The following is a 23,766-nucleotide window of genomic DNA, read 5'->3' as shown; positions in this document are numbered from 1 at the left end:
GTGTGTAAGATTTATGCAGGGCATGGACAGGGTGAATAGAGAGCAGCTATTATCTTAGTTAAAGGGTCAAGAATGTGGAAGCTCACTTTTATAATAGTAGGTAGGAGGTTTAGAGGGGATTTGAGCAAAATCTTTTTCAGTCAGAATGTGATGGAGGGTCTGGAATGCACTATCTTGGAGGTGACTCAGACAGGAAACCTCACAACCTTTAAAAAGTTTTTGGATGAACATTTGAAGTGTTGTACCATTTGGAATTATGGGCCTTGCGTGGGAAAGTGGGTCGAGTGTAGGTGTGGTGTATTTTTGGTGGTACTAACTAGGGTGGCACAGTGGTTTAGTGGTTAGCACTGCTGCCTCACAGGCCAGGGAACCCAGTTCCATTCCAGCCTCGGGTGACTGTCTGTGTGGAGTTTGCATATTCTCCCTGTGTCTGTGTGGGTGTCCTCCGGGTGTTCCAGTTTCAATCCAATGATGTGCAGGTCAGGTGAATAGACCATGTTAAATTGCCCATTGTGTTAGCTGCATTAGTCAGGAGTAAATGTATGGAAATAGGTCTGGGTGGATTACTCTTCGGAGGGTCAGTGTGGACTTGTTGGCCAAATGGCCTGTTTCCACACTGTAGGGAATCTAATCTAATTTGATTATTTGAAGGACCTCTTTACTGTATGATTAATTTGTCTGTCAGTTGTACCACGTGGTCTACTATATTCACAGCGTTGTCTCATTGAAATTTTTCATTGTCACAGGACTTGGAAAATGAAAGCCTTTTTGTGACTTTTTTTTAACATGGGGACTTTGGAGTGCTGTCATCACCCTTGTGATCTTAATGGGTCGATCGTCAGATTTTGGGAACATGTCAAACATATGTGATGACAAGGATCAACTTACTATTACAACCTTCTTCCATCACCGCAGCTAGTGAGAGACAGGGCCTTTCTTTGGCTATCCTACTGTTGAGGATATTTTGGGCACTCAAATCTGGCTCTTACTGGGAGTACAGAGCCCAATGGCATCAATCATCAAAGTGCATGACCCTCAAGGAGACTATCAATAAATGGTTACATTTTGAACAATTTTACACCCCAATTAACCATGTTGATTTGTTTTATGAGGTCTTAAGGTAGGGATATCTATTGATATTTTTTACACTGACTTCCAAAAATCATTGAACAAGGCTCAACAACAAAGACTGAACAAAAATGAAAGTTGATTGGTTTGTGTTAGAATTTGGATGTTATGAGTAAGTGTAATAATAATATATTGAAATTGGTTAGATGTGATTGGTATTTGATTGGAATCTCTACAGGAATGTTGGTTCTTCATTGTTTGTAAATGATTTGAAGGAAGAAAGAACTGTTCATCTAAATTTTCTGATGGTACTATAACTCCAAAGAATAGTTGATAGATGAGTTGAGTAGGCAGTTCTATGATCATTGGACTTTTACAAAGCAACTGTGAGAACATCATAGTTGGACCTAAGAAAGATGGATGGCTATCTTCTCACTGTGCAGAAGACAAAAGTGGATGAGGAGAACAATTTATGGATGTAATGATTGCAAGTATATGAATGAGTTCCCTGATTTGCCAAGATTAACAGCCACAATCAGGGAAACCTAGATGACATTAAAAGATTGAATGTGAGAGATATTGAACCCCTGAGTGCCTGACTCAGTGAGAAGCACTGCTATTTTCAAAGGCTATTGTTATGAAGTTGAAGATGTGTACTGTACCTTTAAAAGAGAGTGAATGCTGTTCTGAACTGTGAGCTTACATGCACCCATGAATATGACTAGATGGCAGCCCCAGAGTGTACTGGAAAATTGAAAGTATGAAACATTTGGCTGTGAAATTGATACCTGAATTTTGGTTGCTATTTTGACAACAATTTGAATTTAACCAATCAGTTTAAATTATGCTATAAATAATTATACTAAAATCCAAATGAGTTTGTATTTATTGTTTTGCCAACATTGAACCAATGAGACAATCTGATGTTGAGGGGGGTATAAAATGCAGATCTTTTGAAACTTGGTCAGAGAACAGCTGCCATCGAGTCAAATACCTGGAGATTTAACATCTTGTTCTTCAAGAAATGAGGAAACACTCTCTATCAAAGGTACCTTTTCATATGAAACATACTCGCAGTATAAAGAAAGAAGATGACCCAGGTAATTCAGCTGGAAGAGGGAAGTCACAGAAAATGACAATGGCTGTGTGGTTTTTAAAAAAAATTAAGTTGATGTAATTTTAGTAAGTGTGTTATTGGAACAACTTACTATTATAGAGTTGGAGGCAGATAATAAGCAGTTAAGAGAAAGGGGGACTTAGAGTTGTGAGTAGTTGTTTAATGTTCACTTTTAGAGTAAAAAAATGTTATTTTCTTTAAATAGTGGAATTTGGGAGTTCTCTGTCATTCAAATTTTAATAGATTACAATGCAAGATAAGCTTTTCTGGGTGCTTGGTTTAATTAACAGAGGTGTTCACCCCTGTCATAATACTATGCATTTGTAAATAAAGGATGATTGGTGATGGGATGCTGACTTATGAAGAATTATTTCAATGGGTCCAACCACAGCAACTATTAAAAACACGTGAACAAATAGGAAAAAATAATTTTCAAAGACTATTAGAATAATATGTCTCAGCTGACCAGAGCTCGAGTTAAATCCCATCTGGATCAGTGCGTTCAGTTCTGGGCACTGCAACTCCAGGGTACATTGACCTTGAAGGTTAGCTTTATGGATTCACAAGGATGCCAGAGCTGAAAGGGTTAAATTGAGAACCGTTTGCATAGACCAGCTTTGCACATCCTTGAGCATTAATGTTTAAAGGCTACTGTAATTGAAGGGTTTAGGGTAATTAGTGGAGTTGGTGGTATAAAAACAAAATAGAAATGGTATCTTCTGGTAGGGAAATGTGGAACATAACATTAGAGTTTCTGCTACATTTTGGGGTAATGAATTCCACAGATTCACGACCATTTGAGAGAAGTAATTTCTACTAATCTGTTGTAAATCTGCTACTCCTTATCCTAAAACTGTATCCTCTTCTTCTCGATTGCCCTACATGAGGAAGCATTTTTTCTGCATCTACTTTGTCAATTTAGAGGCTTATATGCATCAATTAGATCTCCTTTCATTCTTCTTATCTCTAGTGTGTATATGCACAAATTGCCCATTCTCTCTTCATAGAACAAACTTCCTCATCTCTGGAATCAATCTTTTCTGAACTGCCTCCATTGCAACAACATCCGTTCTCATGTAAGGGCACAGCAGGTGCTGTTTCATTAACTGTACAGTTGCAGCAGCATTTCTCCACTTTTTTTACTGTATTCCTTTAGCAATAAATGCCAAAATTTCATCTGCCGTCCTTATCACCTGCGCGGTACCTGCATATTAGTTTTCTGGGATTCATGTACAAGGATACTTTGATTCCTCTTCACTGAGGTGTCTCTCTATTTAGATAATTTACTTTGCTTTTCTATTTCTCTGATCAAAATAGAGAGCCTTCATGTTAAACTTCATCTATCAAATTTTGTCCTATTCTATTCACCTTACCTATTCACTTCCATTTGTAAAGTTTTTATTACTTCATTGGAACTTATTTTCCCACTCATTTTAGTGTGACCTTTCGGACAAATTTGGTTCAGTACATTGTTTACTTGCATCCAAGTCATTAGATTAGATTAGATTCCCTACAGTATGGAAGCAGGCCCTTTGGCCCAACATGTCCATACCGACACTCCGAAGAGTAGCCCACCCAGACCCATTCCCCATATTCACCCCTGACTATGGGCAATTTAGCATGACCAATTCACCTAACCTGCACATCTTTGGATTGTGGGAGGAAACCAGAGCACCTGGACTAAATCCACGCAGACACGGGGAGAATGTGCAAACTCCACATAGTCAGTTACCCAAGGCAGGGATTGAACCTGGGTACCTGGAGCTGTGAGGCAGCAGTGCTAACCACTGAACTCCTGTGAAGTTGCCTCCTTGACCACAAAGGGAGGAGTGAAGAGGGAGATGGCATGGGGCAGGGTGACACCAGGTTCTGGAGTAGAGTGGTGCTGGAAAAGCATAGCAGTTCAGGCAGCATCCGAGAAGCAGGAAAATCCAACGTTTCGGGCAAAAGCCCTTCATCAGGAATCCTGATGAAGGGCTTTTGCCCGAAACGTTGGAATTTCCTGCTCCTTGGATGCTGCCTGAACTGCTGTGCTTTTCCAGCACCATTCTACTCCAGAATCTGGTTTCCAGCATCTGCAGTCATTGTTTTTACCTAGGGTGACACCAGGCACATGGACACACAAGATGGCTGCTGAGCCATCAATTGGCCAACTTGACATATAAGATGCTGCCAGATCACAATATGGACAGAAACAGCAGAACAGATACAGACACTGCCTGGGGCCACCAGAATGCACTCACAACCCAGTTGATTTTTTTTTATTTCAAAATATACTTTATTCATGTAAATAAATCTCTGGTACTTGAACAATTTTCAATGTTGTTCATAGTTATATACATTGCATGTCTTAACGTTACAAAGAACAAATTGAATTAATCGAATTCACAGTTATCCTATTAACAATTACCTTTATTAACTATCCAGTCTCTTGGTATTTGGCTGTGGCTTCAGCGGAACCCACCTACTGAGTGGGTGCCCTGTTATATGAAAGCAAATGAAACTTCTTTAACCCCCAGTTTATGGGGTTACCATTGTCCATTTGACTGTCCTGTCTCTGGGGTAGCTTGTCTACATCCCCATCGTAATCACGAGCTGCTGGACCTTCGCTGGGCTGAGGTAGCTATCCAGCTCCTCACTGGGGTCATTTACCCGCTCTGGTGTCATTGAGCCAAGGCAAGGGTCCTCCCTGTCCAGTTCTGTGTCTGACAATGGGACTGTCAGAGGATCACAGCTCTCGGTTGCCTGTAGTTGTGGGGCAGTGGGTACCTCCTGGTTCTCACTGGGTGGAGGGTGGGCTTCGGGGGGTCCGTTGTTTCCTGGTTGGGGGGAAATGCCCTCCTCTTTACCGACGGCGCTCTGTCTCTTCTTCTGGTGGTGATGGCCTTCTTTGAGTCCATCTTCCCCCTCCGAAGAGCTGGCCGTCCCTCCCTCGTGCAGCTGTCTTTTCCCCTTTTGCTGGGAGGCTTTGGGGGCTTGGCAAGATTTCCTCTTCCTGTTTTTAACAGGTATCCACTCCTCTGCCTGCTTGATTACCTCCTCCTCCATTTCTTCCATCTGCCCGGCTAGAGCTAGGATCAGCTGCTGTGTCTGTCCGCTGGCTGCCGCCTCCTCCACTCCAGCCTGTTCTTCTTTCTGGGTGCCACCAGACTCCGTTTCCCTGCTGTCCGGATGGACCTTACTGGTCTTTGGGGGTCCACGGCTCACATTGCCACCTCCAGCCATCTGTGCGTAAGTGGGGCCCCCCCGTCTTGGGCAGGTCTTATACATATGGCCCGCCTCTCCGCACAGGTTGCAGCTCTTTTCTTCCTGATAGTCCTTAGCCTGCATATGTCAGGTAGCCTCTGCTCCCTCCAATTGCGAAGCTCAAGGGTGGGTGGAGGATGTTCCCACTATCATCGGCCCTCAGAGTTACCCTGACCTGCCGCTTACTGGTCCAGATCCCAAAGGGGTCGATCACATCAGTGGCTTCTCCCTCATCTTGGACGTACCTTCCCAGAAAGGTCAGGACATCAGCCGCTGGAACGTAAGGGTTGTACATATGGATTGTAACAACCCGATTCCTCTGTGCAGGAAGAACACACAATGGGGTCGCTAGATTAGTTTAAGGTGGCTGGGGGAGAGAATACCCATGAGTAAAGAACACTGCCTGCCAAAGTGTCTGGGTCCAGCCAACACCTCTTATAGAAATGCTAACAGCTTGATACAGACTCAGTACAAAATGCTAATAGCCAGGTCTGCAGTAATCGTCCTTCTCAGGAAGAGCAATTAGCATTACCACAGCAATGGATTTCCATGTAGACATTGAAACTGGCAATGTTTACAGTGTAACTGACAATGACCATGCGGAAATTAACAAAGGCTGCACTGGAACTGACAAAGACTGTATTGAAACTATCAACGATTCTGCAACGATTGCCATAAACAAACCATGTTACCAAGACAATAATCTCATCACTGACCTATTGTATCACAACATGTCTAAAAGTTTCTTGACATGTTGGTCAAGAGAAGACTCGCAGCTGACCACTGTGCTGTTGGTGCCTTTCTCTCCCCCTAGCTCCAGTATTTCCTTGTGCAATAAACTCTGCCATTGAACCCCGATTCTGACTCTGAGACTGGTGTTTTTCCCGACAATACCACGTTATCCACTTGTGCTGCCACTTTTAAAGAACTGTGGACATTTTGTCTAAATCCCTCTCGATGTGAATGTTTCTAAGGATTCTGCCATTTATTGTATACTACCGTCTTGCATTATATCTTGCAAAATGTTTCACATTGCGTTTGTCTGGATTACATTCCATCTGCCATTTCTCTGCCCAAATCACCAGCCCATCTATATCCTGCTGTATCCTTTGGCAATCCTCTTCACTATCTGTAGCTCACCCAACTTTTGTGTGGCTAGCAAACGTACTAATCAGACCACCCAAATTTTTCTCCAAATCATTTACACATACAAATATCAGCAGGCTGATCCCTGGGGAACACCATTGGTCCCAGATCTCCAGTCAGAAAACCCACCCTTTACTGCTCCTTGTCTTCTATAGCCAAATCAGTTCCATCTCCATCACACCAGATCACTGCAGATTCCATGTGACTTCACCTTCTGTATCAGCTTGCCATGACTGACGTGGTCAAAGGCCTTGCGAAAGTCCATGTGGACAACATCCACTGCTCTGCCCTCAGTAATCTTTGTCACTTCCTCAGAAAAAAATGCAATCAGATTTGTGAGACATGACCTCCTCATTAATACAGGTAGTTCTTCTGTAACGTGTTGGTTGCATTTTTGTTCAACCCCGTGTTGTAGAAAAACTGTGCTTTAGAAACAGCATTTAAAGTGATGGTGTTGTAATTGCGTTACAGCCGACACATGTTTTAAAAGTTTGCACTTTAGAAACTGTGTCCCCAATTTGTCAATTGCATTATAGTGAATTTGCATTAGCGAAACGTGTGTTATGCAGAACGACCTGTGCTACACTCATTGGGATAATTCACAAGAAATACCAACTTAAGGAGAAAATCAACATTTATATTGCATTAGATTGCAGATTGGTTAGCAGGTGGACTCTGGTGGAAACATCTCCTGCCTCTTGAAGGAATCTTGCTCATTTTTTTCAAATAATGCATGTTGAAATAAATACTGCATTTACAAAATCTGTTTTAAAAGTTCAAAACATTCTTCTACCAACCTCAGGAGTAAAAAGTAAATAGTTGTGTCCTAAGGACTAAAAACCCCCTGTGCATTCCACTAGAGACATCTTGTCAACCGGAAAAAGGCTGATGTATCCTCTGTTGGTTAGGCAACCCAAACTAATAAATTACTCTTAGCCTCATATGATCCTGCCTCGTGCATTAATCTTTTGTGCAGCACCTTATCAAAGCTTTCTGGAAATCCAGATAATTTACACCTACAGGATTCCCATTATCTACCTTGTTTGTTAGATCTTCCAAGAACTCTTGCAAATTAGTCAAACAGGATTTACCCTTCTTAAAAGCATGCCGACTCTTGATTGCATTTTGACTTTCCAAATGTTATTTCTTTCTTAATACATACTGTTATTCCTTCCTTAATACATACGGTTATTCCTCCCTTAATAATGGATTCTAACAGTTTCCAAATGGTGCATGTTTAATTAGCTGGTCTAGTTTCTTTCGTTCTGTCCCCCTCGAATAAGGGCATTATATTTGCATTTTTTCAATGCACTGGAACTTTCCTGCATCCAGGGAACTTTGGATATTATAAACAATGGATCCACTGTCCCTGCTGTCACTTTGTTTAAGATCTTAAGATGTAGGTCATCAGGCCATGGGGATTTGGCTGCCTTCAATCCCAATAATTTGCTGTACAAAAAGCTATAACCATATAAACTAGGCTATTCACGCTGACTGGATTGGTGGTGCTGGAAGAGCACAGCAGTTCAGGCAGCATCCGAGGAGGATATTCAGGCTGACTGTTAGAATTCAGCTCTTCACACAGGTTGTTAGATGATGGACTTAAAGGTAATTGGGGTTGACAGGAATGTGGGGTTCAGAACAAGGAGATTGGCCACAACCTTACTGAATGTTGGAATGAACTTGAGGATTCTGAGTAGCCTATTTTCTGGAGGACTGGACAAATCATTCGGGTCAGTTCAATTGCAAATTTTCAAATGAAGTTTAGACTTTGGTTTGACGAAGAATGTGAAAGGGGTTGTTGGAACCATGGTGGGTAGATGGTGTCATATTGCTGCTCAACCACGATCTAAATGAATTACCTCCTCCTGTTCTGATGTTTAGTTTTACATTTACCCACATGGTTATGATGGAAGTAATGATCCACAATCTCAATTTTATGTATATGCCAGCATGAGATTTATGACTGCAATGAATGACATGGGTCCCAGTTGCATTAAACACATTACTTTTACAAGTGAAATCTATTAAAGTAGCAATGTAGCTAATTCTCATAATTTTCTAACGAAGCACATAGAATATCAATTCGACACAGTATGTGTCTCATCAATTAAAAGGTGTTGCAGCTGTTTGAATTCGTGTATCGCTGGACATCAGTGCATCTGGGAAAATTAACAGACAGTGAAATTCACAACTAATCTTGGAGGAACTGTTGGGTGAAGTTCACAGCACAGAATCAGATAAGTTAATCGTTGTTTTAAGTGTGGCCTACAGAGAATCTGCAATAGTGAATCTAGTAGATTCTTTCTTGATTATATGTTTTTGGAGAAATGTCTCTTGATTAAACTTAAAATATACACCATAACTATTAATTTAACCTGGGGTAGTGTTTGTAGAGGAATAAGACGGTGTTATTTTCTGGGTCTGTAGATTGTGAAGGAGCAAAATTGGCCTTTAATATGTTGATATGTACTTCTTGTCAGATGTGGGAGTTTAAAGAGAGTTTAAGGGTTACTGTGATTTATATCTGCCATAAGATTCGCAGCCAGCAGCATTTATCAGATCAAATGGATCAGTTGGAGAGACAGTCAGAAGCAATGAGGAATTTGCAACAGCAACAGTATGTGATGGATGGCAGTTATAGGAAGGGGGGAAAGTTTCAGATACAGTCACATAGATGGGTTAACTCCAGGAAAGGTAAGAGAGGTAGGCAGCTAGTGCAAGAGTCTTTTGTGAAATACCCATTTCAAACAAGTATGCTGTTTTGGAAAATGTAGGGGGTGATGGATTCTCAGGGGAACGTAGCACGAACAGCCAAGTTTCTGGTATGGAGACTGGCTCTAATGCAACGAGGGGTATGTCGGGTTCCAAGAGATCAATTGTGTTAGGGGATTCTCTAGTTTGAGGTACAGACAGATGTTTCTGTGGCCAGCAGCGAGAAAGCAGAATGGTGTGTTGCTTCCCTGGTGCCAGGATCAAGGATGCCTGAGAGAGGGTGCAGAATGTTCTCATGGGAGAGAGGGGCCAGCAAGAGGCCATTGTCCACATTGGAACCAATGACATAGGAAGGGAAAAGGTTGAGATTCTGAATGGAGATTACAGAGAAGTAGGCAGAAATTTAAAAAGGAGGTCCTCGAGAGTAGTAATATCTGAATTACTCCCAGTGCTATGAGCTAGTGAGGGCAGAAATAGGAGGATAGAGCAGATGAATGTATGGCTGAGGAGCTGGTGTATGGGAGAAGGATTCACATTTTTGGATCATTGGAATCTCTTTTGGGGTAGAAGTGACCTGTACAAGAAGGACGGATTGCACTTAAACTGGAAGGGGACTAATACTGGCAGGGAGATTTGCTAGAGCTGCTTGGGAGGATTTAAACTAGTCAGGTGGGGGGAGGTGGGACCCAGGGAGATATTGATGAAAGAGATCAATCTGAGACTGGTACAGTTGAGAACAGAAGCGAGTCAAACAGTCAGGGCAGGCAGGGATAAGGTAGGACTAATTAATTAAACAGCATTTATTTCAATTCAAGGTGCCTAACAGGGAAGGCAGATGAACTCAGGGCATGGTTTGGAACATGGGACTGGGATATCATAGCAATTACAGAAACATGGCTCAGGGATGGGCAGGGCTAGCAATTTAATGTTCCAGGATACAAATACTACAGGAAGGATAGAAAGGGAGGAAAGAGAGATTCGGGAGGGGGGTTGGGATGTGTGGCATTTTTGATAAGGGATAGCATTACAGCTGTGCTGAGGGAGTATATTCCCAAAAATACATCCAGGGAAGTTATTTGTGTGGAACTGAGAAATAAGAAAGCGATGATAACTTTATTGGGATTGTATTATGGACCCCCTAATAGTCAGAGGGAAATTGAGAAATAAACTTGTAAGGAGATCTCAGCTATCTGTCAGGAAAATAGGGTGGTTATGGTAGGGGATTTTAACTTTCCAAACATAGTGCCATCGTGTTAAGGGTTTAGATGGAGAGGAATTTGTTAAGTGTGTACAAGACAATTTTCTGATTCAGTATGTGAATGTACCTACTAGAGAAGGTGCAAAACTTGACTTACTCTTGGGAAGTAATGCAGGGCAGGTGACTGAGGTGTCAGTGGGGGAGCACTTTGGGGCCAGTGACCATAATTCTATTAGATTTAAAATAATGATGGAAAAGGATAGACCAGATCTAAAAGTTGAAGTTCTAAATTGGAGAAAGGCCAATTTTGACGGTATTAGGCAAGAACTTTTGAAAGCTGATTGGGGGCAGATGTTTGCAGATAAAGGGATGGCTGGAAAATGGGAAGCCTTCAGAAATGAGAATCCAGAGAAAGTATATTCCTGTTAGGGTGAAAGGAAAGGCTGTTAGGTATAGGGAATGCTGGATGACTAAAGAAATTGAGGGTTTGGTTAAGAAAAAGAAGGAAGCATATGTAAGGTATAGACAGGATAGATAAAGTGAATCCTTAGAAGAGTATAAAGGAAGTAGGAGTATACTTAAGAGGGAAATCAGGAGGGCAAAACAGGGACAGGAGATAGCGTTGCCAAATAGAATTAAGGAGAATCCAAAAAGTTTTTACAAATACATTAAGGACAAAAGGGTAACAAGGGAGGGAATAGGGCCCCTCAAAGATCAGCAAGACAGCCTTTGTGTGGAGCCGCAGAAAATGGGGCAGATACCCAAATGAGTGTTTTGCATCAGTGTTTACCATGGAAAAGGATATGGAAGATATAGACTGAAGGGAAATAGATGGTGACACCTTGCAAAATGTCCATATTACAGAGGAGGAAGTGCTGGATGTCTTGAAAAGCATAAAAGTGGATAAATCCCCAGGACCTGATCAGGTGTACTCTAGAACTCTGTAGGAAACTAGAAAAGTGATTGCTGGGCCTCTTGCTGAGATATTTGTATTATCAATAGTCACAGGTAAGGTGCTGGAAGACTGGAAGTTGGCAAACGTGGTGCCACTGTTTAAGAAGGGTGGTAAGGACAAACCAGGGAACTATAGACCAGTGAGCCTGACCTCGGTGGTGGGCAAGTTGTTGGAGGGAATCCTGAGGGACAGGATGTACATGTATTTGGAAAGGCAAGGATTGATTAGGGATAGTCATCATGGCTTTGTGCATGAGAAATCATGTCTCACAAACTTGATTGAGTTTTTTGAGGAATTAACAAAGAGGATTGATGAGGGCAGAGTGGTAGATGTGATCTATATGGACTTCAGTAAGGTGTTCAACAAGGTTCCCCATGGGAGACTGATTAGCAAGGTTAGATCTCATGGAATACAGGAAGAACTAGTCATTTGGATACACAACTGGCTCAAAGGTAGAAGACAGAGGGTGGTGGTGGAGGGTTGTTTTTCAGACTGGAGGCCTGTGACCAGTGGAGTGCCACAAGGATCGGTGCTGGGCCCTCTACTCTTTGTTATTTACATAAATGATTTAGATGCGAGCATAAGAGGTACAGTTAGTAAGTTTGCAGATGACACCAAAATTGGAAGTGGAGTGGACAGCGAAGAGGGTTACCTCAGATTACAATAGGATCTTGACCAGATGGGCCAATGGGCTGAGAAGTGGCAGATGGAGTTTAAGTCAAATAAGTGCGAGGTGCTGCATTTTGGGAAAGCAAATCTTAGCAGGACTTAATGGTAAGGTCCTAGGGAGTGATGCTGAAAAAAGAGACCTTGGAGTGCAGGTTCATAGCTCCTTGAAAGTGGAGTCACAGGTAGGTAGGATAGTGAAGAAGGTGTTTTGTATGCTTTCCTTTATTGGTCAGAGTATTGAGTACAGGAGTTAGGAGGTCACAATGCGACTGTACCTGACATTGGTTAGGCCACTGTTGGAATATTGCGTGCAATTCTGGTCTCCTTCCTATTGGAAAGATGTTGTGAAACTTGAAAGGGTTCAGAAAAGATTTACAAGGATTTTGCCTGGGTTGGAGGATTTGAGCTACAGAGAGAGGCTGAACAGGCTGGGTCTGTTTTCCCTGGTGCGTCAGAGGCTGAGGGGTGACCTTATAGAGGTTTACAAAATAATGAGGGGCGTGGATCGGGTAAATAGGCAAAGTCTTTTCCCTGGGGTTCGGGAGTCCAGAACTAGAGGGCATAGATTTAGGGTGAGAGGGGAAAGATATAAAAGAGACCTAAGGGGCAACCTTTTCACACAGAGGATGGTACGTATATGGAATGAGCTGCCAGAGGAAGGGGTGGAGGCTGGTACAATTGCAACATTTAAGAGGCATTTGGATGAGTATATGAATAGGGAGGGTTTAGAGGGATATGGGCCAGGTGCTGGCAGATGGGACGAGATTGGGTTGGGATAGCTGGTCGGCATGGATGAGTTGGACCAAAGGGTCTGTTACCATGCTGTACATCTCTATGACTCTTTGACTCTATCTCCATCTGTGTTTGTCAATGGGTCCAGGAAAGATGGGAGGTGGCAGGTCACAGTGATGTTCGTTATATTTCTGCAAGTGGTGCCGTTGAGCTATTGAAAGGTCGTCTTGCAGTGACACCAGCAGGAACGTGGTGGAATCACAGCCTTTAAAAAACATCAGTCATAAGCCCTGATCTTCAAGGAGAAAGTGAGAACTGCAGATGCTGGAGATCAGATCTGAAAATGTGTTGCTGGAAAAGTGCAGTAGGTCAGGCAGCATCCAAAGAACAGGAGAATTGACGTTTTGGGCATCAGTCCTTCTTCAGGAACGAGGAAAGTGTGTCCAGCAGGCTAAGATAAAAGGTAGGGAGGAGGGACTTGGGGGAGGGGCGTTGGGAATTCGATAGGTGGAGGGAGGTCAAGGTGAGGGTGATAGGCGGGAGTGGGGCGGGGGCGGAGAGGTCAGGAAGAAGATTGCAGGTTAGGAAGGCGGTGCTGAGTTCGAGGGATTTGACTGAGACAAGATGGGGGAGCGGAAATGAGGAAACTGGAGAAATCTGAGTTCATCCCTTGTGGTTGGAGAATTCCCAGGCGGAAGATGAGGCGCTCTTCCTCCAACCGTCGTGTTGCCATGGTCTGGCGATGGAGGAGTCCAAGGACCTGCATGTCCTTGGTGGAGTGGGAAGGGGAGTTGAAGTGTTGGGCTACGGGGTGGTTGGGTTGGTTGGTCTGGGTGTCCCAGAGGTGTTCTCTGAAATGTTCCGTAAGTAGGCGGCCTGTCTCCCCAATATAGAGGAGGCCACATCGGGTGCAGCGGATGCAATAGATGATGTGTGTGGAGGTGCAGGTGAATTTGTGGGGGATATGGAAGGATCCCTTGGGGCCTTGGAGGGAAGTAAGGGGGGAGGTGTGGGTGCAAGTTTTGCATTTCTTGCGGTTGCAGGGGAAGGTGCCGGGAGTGGAGGTTGGGTTGGTGGACGGTGTGGACCTGACGAGGGAGTCACGGAGGGAGTGGTCTTTTCGGAACGCTGATAGGGGAGGGGAGGGAAATATGTCCAAGGTGGTGGGGTCCGTTTGGAGGTGGCGGAAATGACGGCGGATGATACGCTGGACATGGAGGTTGGTAGGGTGTTAGGTGAGGACCAGTGGGGTTCTGTCCTGGTGGCGGTTGGAGGGGCAGGGCTCAAGGGTGGAGGAGCGGGAAGTGGAAGTGATGTGGTGGAGGGCATCGTTGACTACGTCTGGGGGGAAATTGCGGTCCTCCACACACATCATCTATTGCATCCGCTGCACCCGATGTGGCCTCCTCTATATTGGGGAGACAGGCCACCTACTTGTGGAACGTTTCAGAGAACACTTCTGGGACACCCGGACCAACCAACCCAACCACCCCGTAGCCCAACACTTCAACTCCCCCTCCCACTCCACCAAGGACATGCAGGTCCTTGGACTCCTCCATCGCCAGACCATGGCAACATGACAGTTGGAGGAAGAGCGCCTCATCTTCCGCCTGGGAACCCTCCAACCACAAGGGATGAACTCAGATTTCTCCAGTTTCCTCATTTCCCCTCCCCCCATCTTGTCTCAGTCAAATCCCTCGAACTCAGCACCGCCTTCCTCACCTGCAATCTTCTTCCTGACCTCTCCGCCCCCACCCCACTCCAGCCTATCACCCTCACCTTGACCTCCCTCCACCTATCGAATTCCCAACGCCCCTCCCCCAAGTCCCTCCTCCCTACCTTTTATCTTAGCCTGCTGGACACACTTTCCTCATTCCTGAAGAAGGGCTCATGCCCGAAATGTCGATTCCCTTGTTCCTTGGATGCTGCCTGACCTGCTGCGCTTTTCCAGCAACACATTTTCAGCTATAAGCCCTGATCTGCCAAGTCCAGAAGGCTGAATACTTGGCTGGTAGAAGAATGTTTTGAACTTTTAAAACAGATTTTGTAAATGCAGTATTTGTGTCAACATGCATTAATGCTGAAAAAAAATCAGCAAGATTGCTTCTTTCAAGAGGCAGGAGATGCTTCCACCAGAGTCCACTTGCTAACCAATTTGCAATTTAATTCAATTTCAATGTGATTTTCTCCTTGAGCTGGTAATTCTTGTGAATTGTCCCAATGAGTGTAAGACAAAATGTCTTTTTCAGCAATGCTCAAAACTGAAGAGTTGGTTAATTGTAAACTCACCAAATTCAGTACAATACCTATTGAAAAAGTAAAAAAATTCCCAAATTCTAGGACATCAATTAACACTCTCGTATGCAACAAACAGAGCAAGGTATAGGATGAGGAGAGTTAAGTTGAAAAATAACCTTCGCAGTCTTAGGTGAAGGAGTTGTTTGTGTTGATGTTGATTTTGAGGTTTCAGTAGGGATTGTAGTTGAGCTGGTTCAGTTATTCTCACATTGTCATTTTCAATGTGAGAGCAGATTTCTGTCTTTTAAGTGATCTTTGTTTCCAGTCAATATTCTATGAGAGCTGATACCTTTAAAGTGTCTGCCAAAATCACCTGACCAGACAATGTGAAACAGTTGTTGTTTTGTTCGCCGAGCTGGGAATTTGTGTTGCAGACGTTTCGTCCCCTGTCTAGGTGACATCCTCAGTGCTTGGGAGCCTCCTGTGAAGCGCTTCTGTGATGTTTCCTCCGGCATTTATAGTGGCTTGTCTCTGCCACAACATTACTATTACAGGACAAGCCAAACAGAGAACAGCCGGGGAATTCCTAGAGGCATGGCACTCATCCACAGATTCAATCAATAAGCACATTGACCTGGACCCAATATACCGACCACTCGGACAGCTGGAACTGACAACCGGAAGCGGCAGATACAAATCACTATAAATGCCGGAGGAAACATCACAGAAGCACTTCACAGGAGGCTCCCAAGCACTGAGGATGTCACCTTGACAGGGGACGAAACGTCTGCAACACAAATTCCCAGCTCGGCGAACAGAACCACAACAATGAGCACCCGAGCTACAAATCTTCTCCCAAACTTTGAATGTGAAACAATTTCAGGCATGTTATTTAGAGATTGTTGTAAATTCCTGTTGAGCTGAACACCTTCTGGTCAGGTGATTTTGTCAGGCATTTCAAAGTGTCCCCATTCATTTTTTATCCACTTTCTTTCAAATTGAAATGCAAGATTTTTAAGTTAGCTGATAATGATTCATAGTCCGTATTTTATATCACAGCAATGCTTCCTAAAGAACCTCTTCAAGCTTCACTTGAACTTTTCCAAATGCACTGCTATACTGTCATTAGTAATAACTTCAAACATCAGGATTATTTCTCTGGTGAGTTATTGTGTTCCTCCCTACTTTCATATCCTGATTTGCAGGCGTTTCTAGGGTATCATTTGTCTCCTCGACTGCGAAGATTGAAGTAAAGTTTTAATGCATCTGCTGACTCCTTATTTTCCAGTATTAATACCCCAGTATTAATAGGATGTGAGCAATTACACACTAAGGTGGTGAGCTGCCTTCTTGAAGCGTTGTAGTCCATGTGGTATTGGTACAACAACAGTGCTCTGATAGAAATGTGTTCTTGGATTTTGACCCAGTGACTGAAGGAATACTGGCAATACTTACAAGCAGGAATTGTGTGCAGCTTAGAGGGGAACCTGCAGATAGTGGTGTTCCCACTGTGATGATGCTGCACCTTTAACAAGATTATGTTGTTCTTGGATTTCTTTTCAGCGTGGTCATAAAGACACAGGTTCTGGGGTGTCCAGTTTGAAGGGTTTTATACCCAATTTGATTATAGCTAACAGATACTTCCTCAGACAAAACTGTTTCAAGTTTAAAAAAAACACTTGTACAATGAAAGAGGAGTGGCCAGATCTCCCAACTCTGCTTTCCTTTGATTTGGTTTGGTTTTAGCAAGCAGTCAGTTGTGAAGCTGCTGGACCCAAAGAAGCAGCTCCACATTGATCCTCTCTCTCTGACATCACTCTGTAAGAATCTGTGTTTGATCTTTTTCTCCTTTTTTGCCAAGGGGTGTTTATGGGGATTTTTGCAAGTATTTGGAACAGCGTTATTAAACTGGGATAATCTGTTGGGTTTTGTGATAGGGTGGTATTCTACAATCTGCTCTCTTTTGTTTGTGTTTCATTCCATAAATTTGCAGATAAATTCTGTTTTGTTTAAAATTAAGTGGTGAGATGAACTGCATCACTCCTGGAATATCCACTCTATACCTGCTTAAAACAACCAGCAAAATTAGGGTCCAGGCTACTTTCTTGAAATGTTTTGAAGGGGTCTGGCCTGGTCCATAACAACATGCATCTGCTGTTGTCATTCCAGGTCATAGAGGTTGCGGGGTTGAAAGCTGCTTCAAAAGAGCCTTGGTAATTTGAAGCAGTGTGTCTTATAAATGGTAAATCCTGTGTATCAATTTCGGTTTTAAAAATATCAAGGAGTCTGCTTCTACAGCTTTTGAGGGAGAGAGTTCCAAAAGCTCATGACCCTTCATAAAATTTATCTCATTTTAAGTGTGTAACCCCATATCTTTTTAAACAAAAATCCCCCTACTTTTAAACTCTTCCACAAGAGGATATTCCTATATCACGCGTCTGCCAATTTGTCTATCTACAGCAAATGTTAATTTTCAGAGTTCAATGAATTGGTTAAACATGATTTCCCTTTCATTAAACCGTATTGATTTTGCCTGCTTCACTTGAACATTTCCAAATGCACTGCTATATTGTCATTACTAATAACTTCTCCCCAGGACCTGATCAGGTGTACCCGAGAACTCTGTGGGAAGCTAGAGAAGTGATTTCTGGGCCTCTTGCTGAGATTTTTGTATCATGATAGTCATAGGTGAGGTGCCGGAAGACTGGAGGTTGGCAAACATGGTGCCGCTGTTTAAGAAGGGCGGTAAAGACAAGCCAGGGAACTATAGACCAGTGAGCCTGACCTCAGTGGTGGGCAAGTTGTTGGAAGGAATCCTGAGGGACAGGATGTACATGTATTTGGAAAGGCAAGGATTGATTTGGGATAGTCAACATGGCTTTGTGCATGGGAAATCATGTCTCACAAATTTGATTGAGTTTTTTGAAAAAGTAACAAAGAAGATTGATGAGGGCAGAGCAGTAGATGTGATCTATATGGACTTCAGTAAGGCGTTCGACAAGGTTCCAATGGGAGACTGATTAGCAAGGTTAGATCTCATGGAATACAGGAAGAACTAGCCATTTGGATACAGAACTGGCTCAAAGGTAGAAGACAGAGGGTGGTGGTGGAGGGTTGTTTTTCAGATTGGAGGCCTGTGACCAGTGGAGTGCCACAAGGATTGGTGCTGGGCCCTCTACTTTTGTCATTTACATAAATGATTTGGATGCGAGCATAAGACGTACTGTTAGTAAGTTTGCAGATGACACAAAAATTGGAGGTGTAGTGGACAGCAAAGAGGGTTACCTCAGATTACAACAGGATCTGGACCACATGGGCCAATGGGCTCAGAAGTGGCAGATGGAGTTTAAGTCAAATAAATGCGAGGTGCTGCATTTTGGGAAAGCAAATCTTAGCAGGACTTGTACACTTAATGGTAAGGTCCTAGGGAGTGTTGCTGAACAAAGAGACCTTGGAGTGCAGGTTCATAGCTCCTTGAAAGTGGAGTCGCAGGTAGATAAGATAATGAAGAAGGTGTTTGGTATGCTTTCCTTTCTTGGTCAGAGTATTGAGTACAGGAGTTGGGAGGTCATGTTGCGACTGTACAGGTCATTGGTTAGGCCAATGTTGGAATATTGTGTGCAATACTGCTCTCCTTCTTATCGGAAAGATGTTGTGAAACTTGAAAGGGTTCAGAAATGATTTACAAGGATGTTGCCAGGGTTGGAGGATCTGAGCTATAGGGAGAGGCTGAACAGGCTTGGGCTGTTTTCCCTGGAGCGTCAGAGGCTGAGGGGTGACCTGATAGAGGTTTACAAAATTGTGAGGGGCATGGATATGATAAATAGACAAAGTCTTTTCCCTGGGGTCAGGGAGTCCAGAACTAGAGGGCGTAGGTTTAGGGTGAGAGAGGAAAGATATAAAAAAGAAATAAGGGGCAACCTTTTCACGCAGAGGATGGTACGTGTATGGAATGAGCTGCCAGGGGATGTGGTGGAGGCTGGTACAATTGCAACATTTAAGAGGCATTTGGATGCGTATATGAATAGGAAGGGTTTGGAGGGATATGGGCCGGGCGCTGGCAAGTGGGACTAGATTGGGTTGGGATATCTGGTCGGCATGGACAGGTTGGACCGAAGTGTCTGTTTCCTTGTTGTACATCTCTATGACTCTACTTGTCTGGTGAGTAATTGTGTTCCTTCCTGCTTCCATATCCTGATTTGCAGTCATTTCTAGGGCAACATTTGTCTCCTCTACTGTGAAGATTGATGCAAAATTTTAATTAATCTGCTGATTCCTTATTTTCTAGTATTAATACCCCAGACATACACTGCATAGGACTAATGATCACTTTGTTAACTCTTTTTAATATATCTCTAAAAACTCTTCTTTATCTATTTTTATATTTGCATCTAGCTTTCTCTTATCTAATTTTTCCTCTCGATATTTTGGTCTTTTTTTGATTTTTAAAAAATATTTTCTCCAGATCAACAGCCAATCTTTGCATTCTTAAATGTTTCTCTTTAAGTTTGATATTACTTTTAATCTTTTCAGTTAACCCCAGATGGTAGGCTGCCCTCTTATTGGAATTTATCTACCTTGTGATTTCTGAAATTCCCCAAATGTTTGACATTGTATTGCTATTATCCTATCTCTTAACCTAGTAAGCTCTACCTTCATGTCCTTATTATTGCCCTTATTTTAAACACTAGTTTTGAATTCACTGTACCTCAAATTAAATTTTTTATTTAATCACATTGTAGATACTTCTCCCTGTGGGAACCTTCACTGAAGTCATTCATTAAAAAAACTCATTGTGCAAGACCAAATCTAATGTAGTCTGCTTTCTGTTGGTGTTCTAAGAAATTGTCCTGAAATCATTTTATGAATTCTTCATCCAAACTTTGGTCCATCTGATTCTTTCTATGAGTAGAATAAAGTCTACCATGATTATCACCATATCATTTTGACAAACTCCCATTCTTTCCTTTATACTTCATCTTCACATATAGTTACTTCTAGGAAACCTGTACACCACTCCTACAAGTGACTTATCATTTTTCACGTCTCATCTCTGCTCAAGCCACTCTGCATCCTGGTTTCCTGTACTTGTTATTCTGCTCTATTGTGCTAATACCATCCCTAATTAGGAGCCACTCCTTCACCTTTTGCAAACTTCCCATTCTTCCTAAATGATACGTACCCTTCAATATTCAGAATCCCTTTCTTTGACCTACCTGTATGGATCAGAATGACTGATCCTCCCACTCTCATTGAATGTTCCTCTCCATCCCTAAGCAGATGTCCTGAACTCTGGCATTACGCTTGCAACATATGCCTTCTGGAATCTTGTCCTTTGCTAAGGAGAACAGTGAGAATCTTCCTCCCTGTTGTTTTTGACTATTGTTATATCACTTTTTGCTTCTTCCACTTGAATGGCTTCCTTTATCACAGAGAGAGAAAGTAAAGACTGCAGATGCTGGAGATCAGAGTCAAAACATGTGGTGCTGGAAAAACACAGCCAGTCAGTCAGCATCAGGAAAGTTAACGGTTCAAACATAAGCTCTTCATCAGGAATCCAGTATCACAGTGTAATGGTCAGTTAGTTCTTCCACTCTGCAGTCCTTGCTCCCATCCAAATAAGCTGAAAGAACCTCCAACCTCTTGGACAATAGTAATCCCAATTGAAAATGCATCTTTCTTTAATTTCTTGAGATTAGCAGGCTAAAACTTGCTTTTTCTTAACCTGCAGTGCTTTAATCTGATCCAGGGTCATGTAGCATCTCTTAATCCAGTCTATCACATGCTTCTTTTGTTGCCTAATGCACATAGTTCTGTGTTGTATATTCATCACTTTTTTTTTGGATTTGATAGATGATGCTCCTGGCATGCTCTCCTGAACTCTTTATTAAATTAGGATTAGTCCCATGGCTTGGTGGTAATGGAAGAATGATAAGTAAGACAGGTCACAATGAATGCAAATGTTGCTGCAGCTGATGGCCCACAAACCACCTAATGTCAAGCTTTGAGGTGCTATATCTGTCTGAGTCTATACTAGTTAGCATGATGATCATGTCATTCAATGTGATTTAATTCGTTCTCTGTGTGAATATGGGTCTTTGACCTGACAAGGACTGTATAATGGTCACTTTCACCAATGCTGCCATGGACTGATGCATGTGCAGATTCTTCCTGATTTATAAAGAGCAATACAGCACAGGAACAGGCCTTTCAACCCTCCAAGCCTGTACCAACACATTTTCCCCTTCATACTAAAATTATCTTCAATTACAGGATCTGTATCCCTCTATTCCCTTCCTATTCATGTATTTATCCAGTTGTTTCTTAAGTGCTGCAATTCTGTCTGTTTCCACCAATTGACACCTTGGAAAAACTTTCCATTCTATCCATGTCATTCACAATCTTACAAACTTCTATCAGGTCGCCCCTCAACCTTCTGTCTTTCCAGTGAAAATAAACCTAGTCGATCCAACATTTCATCATTTCTAAAATCTCCCATACTAGGCAACATCCTGATAAGCCCTTTCAGTACCCTCTCCGAAGCAGTAGTAACCAGAATGTACACAATATTCCAAGTGTGACCTAACTAAAGTTCTATAAAACTGCGGCATAACTTGCCTATCCTTATACTTAATGCTCCTTCCAATGAAGGCAAGCATGCCATAGGCCTTTCTTTACTACCTTATCCACCTACGCTGCCACCTTCAGTGATTTGGCGGACCTGCACACCCAAATACCTCTGCATATCCGAAGGGTTCTGGCATTCACAGCATAACTTCCATCTGTACTTGACCTTGCAAATGGATCACCTCACATTTGTCCGGATTAAACTCCATCTACTATTCTTCTGTCCATGCCTCTAACTGATCCATATCCTGCTGTATCCTCTGACAATACTCCTCACTATCTGCAACTCCACCAATCTTTGTAGCATACACAGAACTTACTAATTAGACCAGCTATGCTTTCCTCTAAATCATTTATGTAGACCACGAACAGTAGAAGTCCAGCATTGATCCCCCTAGTACACCACTAGTCACAACCCTCCATTCCAAAAAGCATCCTTCCACTGCTGCCCTCTGTCTTCAATGACTGATCCAGTTCTGAATCCATCTTGCCAGCTCACCCCTGATACCATGTGACTTCAGCTTTTATACCAGTCTGCCATGAAGGACTTTGTCAAAGGCTTTACTGAAGTCCATGTTGACATCAACTGCTTTTCCCTCATCAATCATCTTTGTCACCTCTTCAAAAAACTCGATCAAGTTAGTGAGGCTTGACTTCCCCCGCACAAAGCCATATCGCTAATAAGTCCATTTGCTTCCAAATGCATGTAGATCTTGTCCTTGAGAATTTTTACAAACAGTTTTCCTATCACCAATGTGACGCTCACAGGCCTGCAATTTTTTAGATTTTCCCTGCTACGCTTCTTAACCAACGGAATAACATTGGCTATTTTCCAATTCTCTGGAACCACACCTGTGGCCAAAGAGGATACAAAGGTATCTGTTAATGCTCCAGCAATTTGTACTCTTGCCTCCCTCAATATTCTGGGATGGATTCCATCAGGACCTGGGGATCTATCTACCTTAATACTTTTCAAGACGCACAACACCTCTTCCTTTATTGTATAAATATTTTTATTTAAAACTCTTTCAACTCTTTTATAAAAGCAACTATATATTAAAAATACTAAAAGATAGAGGTAGTACAACAGTGTCATATTGCAATACTATTAGTAATAAACTACTTACTATTCTACCGAAAAACGTATCTATTTAAACTAAACTACAATCAAATTAAATAAAAGTTAAATTAAGCTAAATTCAAATTAGCTTAAAATAAATTACATCGCATTACTTTATTCTATTTCACCCACCACACCTCCACTGAAACTCCAGTCCCTGGCAACGCCAGTCATTGTACCCGTAATGTTTTTCCAGCCTCCCCCATCCCAGGGCCCCATGGGCCACCCAAACTGACTCCCACAGCTATATCACGTCTCTGATTAATATTGCCGATAAGTCTGTGTCTATATAATTTAGAAAGGGCTGCCACGTCTTTTAAAACTGCTCCGTTTTATGGTGCACTATATTTGTAAGGTAGTCTTGGGTGAGATGTTCCATCACCGGCCTGCGCCATCTAATCTTGTGAAAACTACTACAACTAAAAAACTAACCACAACATTTAACTTCAACAAACACCCAAATAAACTCCAATTCACTAGAGATCTCCCCCCTTACAGATAGGGGGCAATCCTCCCAATCCTTGCAATGTTTTTGGCTCCTTTCAGCTAAGGCCATGCCCCAGTCCCAGGCATACACAGACAAAGGAAACGTGTTATTTACATTCCTGAGAGTTAACAATTTACACCGACCCTCCCCCCCCCTCCACACCTCTTCTCTGTACACCTTAACCACAGATATAGCCACCCCCCCAATCCAGACAAGGAGAGCAAAAAAAACTCCAGACAATAACTAACTGATCGAAATGTTAAATAAATCAGGTTTTACATCAAGGCAGTATAGAATCTATAGAACCAATAACCGCAAAAAGGGAGAGAATAAAGAAAAGGGGCAGAGAAAGTGAACAAAACTGTGCCATTGGTCTGTAACGGTGCCCCCCCTCCCCCCAACCCCAGTCCTTTATTTCAAAGAGTTCACAAAGTCCTTTGCCTTTTCT

At 42.6% G+C, this 23,766-nt stretch overlaps 1 long non-coding RNA gene across 2 annotated transcripts in view; it reads left to right on the top strand.

The window, feature by feature from the left end:
* The window catches only part of LOC140494530 (uncharacterized), a 54,293-nt gene that overhangs the window by 19,191 nt on the left and 11,336 nt on the right, over positions 1-23,766 (top strand). The gene's annotated exons all lie outside the window — the stretch shown is intronic.

The sequence above is a fragment of the Chiloscyllium punctatum genome, chromosome 24, assembly GCF_047496795.1.
Source record: "Chiloscyllium punctatum isolate Juve2018m chromosome 24, sChiPun1.3, whole genome shotgun sequence".
Classification (NCBI taxonomy): Eukaryota; Metazoa; Chordata; class Chondrichthyes; order Orectolobiformes; family Hemiscylliidae; genus Chiloscyllium; species Chiloscyllium punctatum.
This window is presented reverse-complemented; position numbering and strand designations above follow the sequence as displayed.